Below are 8,214 nucleotides of genomic sequence, written 5' to 3'. Positions count from 1 at the left end.
CCCCATCTCAGGTCCCCGAGCTGCCCATCCCCCCCAGGGCCACCTCCTGCCCCACCCCCTCCCCTGGCCACGGCCAGTCCCTTCTCCAGCTCTGTGATTTGGCCTTTACAGAAATCTGTATGAACGGAATCCTAGAGCTCTAAACTTGTGGGGCTGACGTTTTCACTCAGGAAGACACCCTTGAGGCCACCCACACGATCCGTCAGGCCCGCCTTCTCACTGCGGACTCCGGTCCCGCAGCGCAGACGCCCCAGAGTTTGCTCAGCCGGCCACCTGTGGAAGGTCGCTGGCTATTTCCAGTCTGTCCTGTAAAGACGGCGCACCTGCGAACACCCGCGTGCAGGGGGAGGAGAGCATAACCTCCAGGACGCGAGCGCAAGAGGCCGGGCACGCGGTCAGCCCACATTCACTTTTGCAAGAGACCGCCATCTTTTTTATTTCACTCGACCCATGTCGTTGGGTTTGCAGGGAGTTTCTGGAAGACAAGGTCATGCTGTTTGGTTTTTTAATCTTTTCTGCCAATCTCTCATTTTAATTGGTGTATGAGACCATGTTTGGGCACAAGTCAGCTTGTTTTCTGTTTGTCTCTCCTCTTCCGCACGCTCTGTTTCTCTTCTCTTGCTCTCCTCTGAATGGCCAGAGCACTTGTTAGGAGTTCTGGATTTATTGATGGTGTCTTTCAGTATATTATTTTATATAGTTTTATTTTTTGCTTAGTACTACAATATAAATACAGATTTTATCACCATCTACTGGTACTAATATTTTACTACTTAGACTTAAGGATTGAAGACTTAATCCCATTTAGGTCCCTTAACATGGTGTTACTTCCCTCTGTGTCCATCCGCCCCTGTTATCATTCTTGCTTTCATGGGCAAGAGGTGCTGGAACAGAGCAACCACACTTCCTCCCTTTCTGAAGCGCTAAGTCAAAAACACGGCGCTGCTTCCTTCCAGCGTCCCGGGTCCAGACGGGACACCGGCTCGGCGGGATCTGGGGCCCCTGCAAGCGATTGTCATTTTTCTGACCGTTTTCAACATTCTTTCTTTCTGTTTAGTTTCAAAAGATTGGCTAAAATATCTCTTGGTTGGTTTTTTTGGATTTATCTAATTTAGGATTTGTTTAGCTTTTTGGATCTATAGCGTTGTCTGTTGTCTCTTGCCCAATTTGGGAGGTTTCCAGGAATTATTTCTTCAAAAACTTGTTCAGCCCTTTTCCTTCCCTCTTCTCCTTCTGGGAAGCAATGAGACGTTAGTTAGCTCTTTTCTTTTCTGCTCACAGGTGCCTGAGATTTTAAGTTTTTCAGTTTGGACAAAGTCTATCGCTCTGTCCATAGGTCCCCTGACTCTGTCATCTCTGCTGAGCCCACCCACCGGGATTTATTAGTAGTATTGTTGTTATTATTATTTGAGTGATTGCATTGTTCAGTCCTATTTTTCCATTTGGTTCTTTTTTTATAACTACTACTTCTTTGCTGAGATATTCTACTTTTTATTTTCATCCCCCCAAAATCAGAATTCTTTGCCTGAGCACTCTTATGATGGTTGCTTTAAAATTACTGTCACATGTCACACATTCGTGACAAATGCTTGTCCCACGTGTTCATGGGTGAATCATCTCAGGGTCGGTGTCTGTCGATTCTTCTCTTGCTCCAGCTGTGATTTTCCTGGTTCTCGGGATGATGGATTTTTGGTTGTGTCCTGAATATTCTGGACCTGACACTATGGTGCTCTGGGCCCTGTTAAATCTTCCCCTGTTAGCAGGCAGCCCCCTGTCGAGGTGTGGCTCAGGGCCAGGTGTCATCGGTTCACTTTCCCACCGGGCACTGCCGACCGCACGCAGCCTTGCTGTGCACGGAACGCTGGCCTCGCTGACCCCCCATCCCGTCTCTTCCAGGTGGGGGCAGCCCTCAGTGCCAGACACTGCCGACACCACGGAGAAAGGGGAGGGCGCCCAGGCTCCCCTGAGCCTCTGGACACCGTCTGCAGGGCCACCTCCCCATCTTCCCGAGTCTCCGGACACTGTCCAGCAGGGTCATCCCTCCCCGGCTCCCCGAGTCCCCAGGCACCGTAGGTCGGGCCCCCACTCCCGGTCTCCTGCTGGCTGGTAACTGAAAGCTGGGGAAGTGCTCGGCCCACAGACACCACCATGGGGCCTCCTCCGTGGGGACGGCTTTGGAGAAGACGAGCAACCTGTTCCCCACGTGAACCTGTTGAGATCTCAGGAGGGAAGGCTGGCAGCGTCCCGTTAGTGCTCAGCAGGACTGACTTCCTCCTGTTGCCGGGCCACCCTTTCTTCAGGCCTGGTGGCTGAGGGCACCTGCTTCCTTGCAGACTCATCGTCCGTGCCTGTGCAAGAGCTGTGTGCACCCCTCAGCAGGGCTGGTGGGCAGTAAGGAGCCGAGAGGCTCCCGGCCACCTCACTCAGGCAGTGCCACGGCCCCAGCCGCCTGCCCTCTGCTTGCCGTCCTCTTGTGCTTGTTGGTCGTGTGACACCAGGACTTTTCACTTGTACAAAGAAGCAACTGGGAGGGACAGAACTACTCCGTCTTGGCCAGAGCCAGGGTACTGCCTTTAATTTTTAATCCATTAAAATCAAAAAAATTGGGAGATGTTACCGACGAATTAAATTGACTGGAAAGAAGGGTTTCTGAAGCTCAGAACACTCAAATCCGGGGACGGGTTCCTTCGGCCCAGTCCTCGCCCACGCGATGGTGACAATGCCCCACCTCGGGCTGTGACACGCAGCCAAGTCTCCAAACATCGCCAAGTGTCCCCCACGGAGCGAGAACACTTCCTGCTGACAATCGTGGGCCACGATCCACTGAAAATGCTTTTTACACACCCAGACTTATGTGTGGCCAGGCCATCTTATTCTCCTGGAAAAATAACAAATTACAGCAAATTTCTCAATATTACTAAAAGTTTCTGATAAACATATCTTGCGAGCACATAATGGGCCCACACCGCACCCGAAAGACACCGTCTGACCCGAGAGTCCCCGCTGGCTGCCCCTGGGCCAGGGGCCCTACGAGGCGGCCGACGGGAGGTGAGCGGCTCACCTGGCAGGCGACGGGTGCCTCGTGGGCCCCGGCGGCGAGGCTGGCCCTCCCCTCGGCATAACCAGGAACAGAAGTTACAGGTGTCACACCACCGGCGCCCCAGCCCGTGGCCCCCCGTCTGTCTCCTTGCGCCCAGGCTCACCCCACTCGCGGCACCTCTGCAAATGGGACCGTGCCCACTAAGCAGGTGTGAGGCGTGTCGGCCTCCAAACATCCTCCACACCGGCCTGCCGCCGTGGGAGAGACTTCTACACCGTCGTTTATTCAAAGCAGTGAGTTTTCAGAAGACCTCTGGTCTACACTCACGGAAAGAAAACACTTGGGCGCCATTAACGAATTAGCTGCCAGACTCCTTCTCTCACAGCAGAAGAGCCAGAGCCTAAGGAGCTGTGTCTTCGGGCAGGTGGAGCCATGGTGGTGACGCCGAGTGAGCCCTACATCCAGGACCAGACGACCAAGGTCCCTGTCTTTACCCCGAACTGGGGGACGACTTCTTCCACGAGCCCCATTTTCTTCACACGCACCTGGGTATAAATAATACTGCTACTTCCTGACTACAGCTAAGTTCCAACTAAACAGCAGACGTGAAATATGTTCCAAACTATACAGGGTTGTTCAAAATGGGTTATTATCTCTCACCCTTTTCAAAATTTCTAAACATTTATAGTTGCAGCATATTGATTACTAAGATGCATTATTATATATTCTAGCTAGTCAACGCATACATTAATTGACTAATTAGTAATGTTACCCAAACTGCACTTTTATTGTTTCAGAGGAAGAGACTTCGTGCCAAGATAATTGCTAGGTTTGGAGATAGAAAGTTAAGTCACGGCCACTCAGCTCAAGAAGATCATGGTCATTCACTTATTTACTCGAACTGGTATTCGCTGAGCATTATTATTTACTGGTACTAAGCACTGTCTGGGTGCCGAGGGTACGTGCAGAGCGGTCAGACAGCCCCCTCAAGGGGCTTGCGGAGCAGCAGAGGGGAGCACTGTGGAGAATGCGCCACATGAGCCGACGGCATGGTGAGGATCGTAGGAGTGCCAGGCTAACGCACAAACCCCAGCCCCAGGGAGTCAGGGGAGGCTTCCTGTAAGAAGCAAGCTTCCAAACATAAATGGGATTTAGGCCGAGGATAGAGGGGAAGGTCATTCCAGTAGATGAAAGCCAAATAAAATACATAAACATAGAAGGCACTCAATAAATATGGAACCACTGACTAATTTGACTGACTGGTGGACTGACTGGCCGACTGATAAGCAGATAAACCTTGTTCGCAGGAAGCAGAGGAGAGGAGGGTGAGGAGGGAGTGAGGATATGTCAGAAAAGCCCAGATTAAAACCCGGCAAGCAGCATGAAGGGTCACAGGACATGAGGAGCCCGCAAAACAAAAACCAAACAAAACAAGACGAACAAAGAGCCTTCAGCTGCCCCGGAAGTACAGGACCAGAACCGGCGCGGACAAGATGCCTCCAAGCTGCCGGCTGTGAGGGTGAAACACAGGTTCTCACCAGACAAAACACATGGTGGCAAAAACCGGAGGCAGCAAAGTTAGTGTCCCCAGAAGGCTGAAGCTCAGGGACTGGGGACACCACAGCCCGGTGTAAATTCAGGAGGCAGGGCAGGCAGCTGCAGGTGCGGAGCAGACCCGGGATTTGGCACCAGAATCTGTGCAGGTGCACAATCCTTCAGAGCGGGAGAAGCAGGTGCCGGGAACACCTGGAGGGCTCGGCTGCCTAGATGAACACGTGCGTCCCACGTGGGCTGGCGGGCCAGGAGCACCGCACACCCGGGCCCGGCGGCGCTAAAACCCGCTCGGCAGAGAGTCACGTGGCCCAGAGCCTCGGCCACACGAGCACCGTGACCACAGCAGCTCACTTCATTGAGCACTTCCTGCGTGTCAGGTGCATGTCCAAGTGCCTTCATGGATTATCTCACCGAACGCTCACAGCACACCCACAGCATATTCGGACTCTCATTTTACAAACGAAGGAACTAAGAAAAACTAAAGAAAGAAGCTAAGTAATTGCCCAAGGTCACACAAAGTCAGTTCGTTGACATAACAAGGACTTCTGCCAAACGTACTGACCGCTCGCCCACACCCAGACACACAAACATACACCCACACTGGGCAAATTTTACAAGAGAAAAGAACAACAGAGAAGTGCAGCAACCGCATCCGAGGGTGTGTGGGATTAAAAACAGACACTAGCCAGGCACCTGGGCGGCCCATTCTGTTGAGCGACCGACTTCGGCTCAGGTCATGATCTCGTGGTTCATGAGTTCGAGTCCCACATGGGGCTCACTACTATCAGCCTGTCAGCCCAGTATTTTCTAAATACTTAAGAAAAAAAAAACAACTAGCTGTTGGTAGACACACAACTCTGAACTACGCCCCCCAACCCCCCACTGCATTGCTGTCCATGGTCCTGGAGAATCACTGCAAAGCAGGGCACGGCTGTGACTCCCAGACCTGAAAGACTGGGGTCCTGCCCACCTCCCCCACAGGAATGCAGAACCACATGGGCAGGAGGAAGAGCCACTGGTAGGAAATGTGGGAGCAGAGGGAACCTTCTGGAACATCGTGGCCACTGACAGATTACAATGGGAAGAGACAGCTTACTTTCAAATAACCATACATACCATTTGTTTCTGGGGGGGAAATGGAAAGAGTGCATCTTCCTCAGTTTTACTCTCAAAAGAAGTAATTCACACAGCACTGTGAGGACTGCGTTTGCACAAGTCCTAGCTTTTCACGGCAGGTCCGAGCTCCTGAGGGCTGCTCTCCCGAGCCCGCATTACCTCTGACACGGGCTGTCCTAGTAAATAAGAAGCCATAATAACACCACATCAGGTTCATTTAAATGGCTGATTGCAGCTACTCTGCCTGCATTACTGCTTTTCACTCCATCTCCAGTTACGCGAAAGGTAAACTTCCCTTGTCTGTGTCCTTGAAACTTAAGTGTGCTGCGTTACCCTCTGGGCAGCTCACTAAGCAAAGGGGTGAGGTGAGGGAGGCAAGAAAAGACAGCATGAGCCCCCCCCCCCCCCCCCCCCCCCCCCCCGGATGGCCTGCCGCTTCTGCACTGGACTTCGGGCAGATGTACGGATAAAACTGTCAGCAGTGAAAACACAAAGAGAAATATTGCTATTTCCTATTATCCACATTCTTCCCATGAGCTGTTTGCCCAGTTGCCATGGCACAGGCAGTGAGATTTCATAACTCTGCCCCTGCCTGCCATGTGCTGGTGCAACAATGTGAATTTAATCAGCCCAGACGGTTGGTTGGGTTTTGTCCATGTGAGTGGAATAAAACTTTTCTCACCAGCTAAACCCACAAAGTATCTAAAAGCCATAAATAATCGGGCCCTCCTCTAACATGCACCTGCCTGTTTTATTTGATCAGAGCTGTGAGGACACAGGGAAACCGCACGGTTCCCAAGGGCTGCTGCTGCTGGTGGCCAAGGCTCCCCGAATGTACTCTCGGTGGAAAGCATCCATTTTGGGTAGAGAGGTATTATTTCTAAAAGGAAGAAATAATTCTACTCCGAGCAATGATTCTAAATGGAAAAATCCTAAAAGTATTCCTTCCACAGGCCAGAGAGCAAGAACAGAAATGGGGGAAACAGATCAGAGAGATATCTGTGAAGTTTGAGAATACAGTGAACATGGGCAGACCGTCCGATGGAGGGAGAGAAGGCGGAACCCCACGCCTCCTCCTGGGAACCACAGGGCATGCGCACGCCAGTCGGCGGTGCTCCCAGCAGAGGACCCAGACCAAATTTACTCGTCACACCTACAGTTTATTTGCACTATTTGAAATTATTTGGATCTTCTCAGAAAGTAATCTGCTGTATTTAGAAATGTTATCACCAACGTGATCAAAAGGAACTTTTTCTGAAAAATGGTAATCTGATATTTTCACATCTTAAAAGTATGGTATTAGATTTAAATTTACAAAAGAGGATATTTAGATGTATCTATCTGCATCTCCATGTTCTACTGCAAGATTACTGGATGGAAAACTACCTGTGCCTCATAGTCAAACAACCAGGAAATTCTTCATTGTTTTTAGCGTGTGTTAAAGAGCACAGCACAAATGAGAAAGAATGAAATATGGCCATTTGTAGCAACGTGGATGGACCTCGAGGGTGTCATGCTGAGTGAAGTAAGTCAGGTGGAGAAGGACAGATACCATATGTTTGCACTCACAGGTCTAACAGGAAATTTTCAGAATGATCTAGCTTCAAGAAAAGCGAGCAGTTAGTAGTGCTTAAGAAAAATTGATTCAGTATCTAATGGATAGTTGATACCTGTCACAACACAGCATTTTATATACTGTTAAGTGAAACTGCAATACAATCTGAGTTTATTTTGGGAGTGTTTGCTATATCATTGGATTTAATGAAATGTTTAGAGGTGCAGTAGGCATGACTTTGAGTAGATAATGAAAGAAAATGCAAAATGCTTATTGATTTATGATGTGGTTTCATCTTAGCTTGGGCAAACCATGCAGTATTTAATACATAGTAGCAGAATATTTACTATTGAAGCTTGAAAAGATGTGAAAAAAAAATAAAGAGCACAGCACAACAGCAACAACGTGAAAACCGTTCTTTGACGCAGCACAAGGAGAGCAGGACGCAGGCTACGATATATGTATTTGCTGATCTATTTTTCAAATGAGTAAGTACATTGGCTGGTATGCATTGCCAAAAAGTGTTTTACTTTTTAGCGAAAGAGCAGGACAGACAATTGCTTACATGATTTTTCAGTCCAGCTACAACTGAAGAGAAAGCACAAACAGGAGAGCACACGAGGGCCGCCTGGAACACGACACTGTGTGTCAACTATGCTTCAATTTAAAAAAGTCATAAAATCAGGGCACCTGGGTGGCTCAGTCAGTTAAGGCTCCGACTTCGGCTCAGGTCAGATCTTATGTTCGTGGGTTCGAGCCCTGCATCAGGCTCTGTGCTGAGAGCTAGCTCAGAGCCTGGAGCCTGCTTTGGATTCTGTGTCTCCTTCTCTCTCTGACCCTCCCCCTCTCATGCTCTATCTCTCGCTGTATCAAAAATAAATAAAACATTTAAAAAATGTTTTTAATCATAAAATAATCATTAAAATAAGAAAAGATCAAACAACGGGAT

The sequence above is a fragment of the Suricata suricatta genome, chromosome 14 (genome assembly GCF_006229205.1).
Source record: "Suricata suricatta isolate VVHF042 chromosome 14, meerkat_22Aug2017_6uvM2_HiC, whole genome shotgun sequence".
NCBI lineage: Eukaryota > Metazoa > Chordata > Mammalia > Carnivora > Herpestidae > Suricata > Suricata suricatta.
This window is presented reverse-complemented; position numbering follows the sequence as displayed.